Raw genomic sequence first — 2,323 nt, 5'->3', positions numbered from 1 at the left:
TATGGACCACAAGCGCCTGCAGAGAGTGGTAAAGACTGTGGAGAAGATCATCAGGACTCCACTGCCCTCTCTGCAGAGCATTTACCACCACAGAGTCTGAAGAAAAGCTGTCTCCATTCTCCCCCACTCACCCCCAGCATGGGCTGTTCACATCCCTGCCATCTGGCCAGAGGTTCAGAAGTATGAAATGCAGGACTTCTAGACTGAAAAACTCTTTCTTTCCAACTGCCATTAGACTCCTAAACAGCTGAAGGAGTTTATAATCAGAACTTACTTCATGTAATTCCACCTGTACTGTTTACATTCCAAGTTTGCACATGCATAATTGCACACTCACTGCCGCCTATTGCACATCCAGCTCTGATGTAGCATAATTTGTCTCCACTTGCTGTTTTTTAAGTGCCTTTATTTTTTGGGTACTATTTATCTACTTATTCTATTTGTTATATTTTTTTACTACATTTGATTCCACTTACTGTTTTTTTTATTGCCTTTAGACTTTGTGTACTATTTATCTACCTTATATTTCACCTTGCATTGTTTGGCATTCATTGTGGACAGCAAAGTAAGAATTTCATTGTACAGGGAAACACGGTTCCTCACTGTGCACATGACAATAAACACCTTCAGTCTTTAGTCTTTGAGACTTGAAGTTGATGGCATTGTGGGTGCAGGTTGAGTGAGGCTCGCAGAGGACTTTGCAGATCATGTTTTTTTAAAGACCTTGAGGAATCTTTTCTTCATGGATGTTTTCTTTGTTTTTTTCTGAACCTCGTCAATCTGATTTTCCAAATTGTTTAGTCTTCCCATAAGTTGCATTCTGTCCTTCTTTCGCAACCATGGTCGTGGTCTTGGTTCTGATAGACTCCAGGAGGCCACACCTTTCCTAATTCCACTTGAGTTGTTCACTGTCCATATTTTCCTGTACTTGGATTAATGCAGCCTTGAGGCTGGAGATTGCCTGTGTGTGTTCAGTAAGGAGATGGGACTTCTCAGCCTCCCACCGGTATCTGTTGTTTTCCAGCTCCTGTGTCAATGTTCCCTTCAGACTAGAGGCTGCCTCAATGTGCTGAGCCAGAAGATAGGACTTCTGCTCCTCACACTGGGATTTTTCTTTCACCAGATAATTTTTCATCTTAGATTAGTGTTGCCTTCAGGCTGCTTGATGTCTCCATGTGCAGCATAAGGAGGCAAGACCTCTCTTCCCCCCACTGGCATTTTTGATTCTCCAGGTCTTGGGTCAGTGTTGCCGTCAGTTTAGAAGTTACCTCTGTGTGCTCAGTCAGGAGATGAGATGTCTCCTCCTCCCATATGATTCTTTGATTTTCCAGATTTGTTTTCACCTGGATCAAATCTGCCTTCAGGTTGGAGATTGCCTTAGTGTGCTGAGATTTCTGGCTTTTTAGATCCTGTTCCTCTTTCAAGTCCATGGACTTTTTCATGGTCCCGATGAACTCCAGGAGGCAGGACTTTTTGTGATTCCACTGGAGTCATTCATTTTCCATGTTTTTTCTGCATCCATCTGGATCAGCATTGCCTGCAGCCTGGAGGTTTTCTCTGTTTACTCAGCCAGAAGATGAGATTTCTTCCCCTCCCACAGGTAGATCATTAGATTTTTTTATTTTTGAGCTGGTCCTTCAACTGCTCAAGTTTGGCGAGCAAGCTAACATTTTTTTAACCAGCTTAAATATCTTGTCATCCTTTGTGCCCACCCCACAACCCCATTTGGGACTAAGCGGTATAGAAAATGAGCTGAGCTTTGTGCCCTGAGGTGTCACGGGTGGCCAGTACAGCTACCCACAATGTTAATGGTGGACTCAATTATAAAGCCAGGTGAGATAGAGTAAATAACATCGCTTTTACTGCACCTACTCAAAAAATACACAGTGACAGTCCAGAAACCATAATCCAAGTCACACAACAGTCCAGGGTCAATACCGGCAAACAAACACAGCCAAGGGATCCAAAACGGGAGGTCAAAGAAGCCAGTCCAGTAGTCGGTACACAGAATAAACATACAACAATCAGGAGGGCTAGGCAGAAATCGGTGGCCAGGAAACAATCCGGGGTCAGTAACATAAATCACTAAACAAGGTTAATGCTGGAAAGTCTGCATGGAGTCAAGAACAATCTGGCAGGTTACTGGTGGGAGAAGGCTGCTTATAATGGGGTGAAAACAGGTGTAGGCAATGAGCACTGATTACAATAAAGAGTTCATAACAGAGATGAACCTAGAACAGGAAGTGGCGACAAAATAAGAGCCTGAAACAGGAAGCAGTAGGACAGAACCCTGACACTGGGGCAGATATGGGTCAATCTCAGA

The sequence above is a fragment of the Monopterus albus genome, unplaced genomic scaffold, assembly GCF_001952655.1.
Source record: "Monopterus albus unplaced genomic scaffold, M_albus_1.0 scaffold143.1, whole genome shotgun sequence".
NCBI lineage: Eukaryota > Metazoa > Chordata > Actinopteri > Synbranchiformes > Synbranchidae > Monopterus > Monopterus albus.
Note: the sequence above shows the minus strand (reverse complement) of the source record.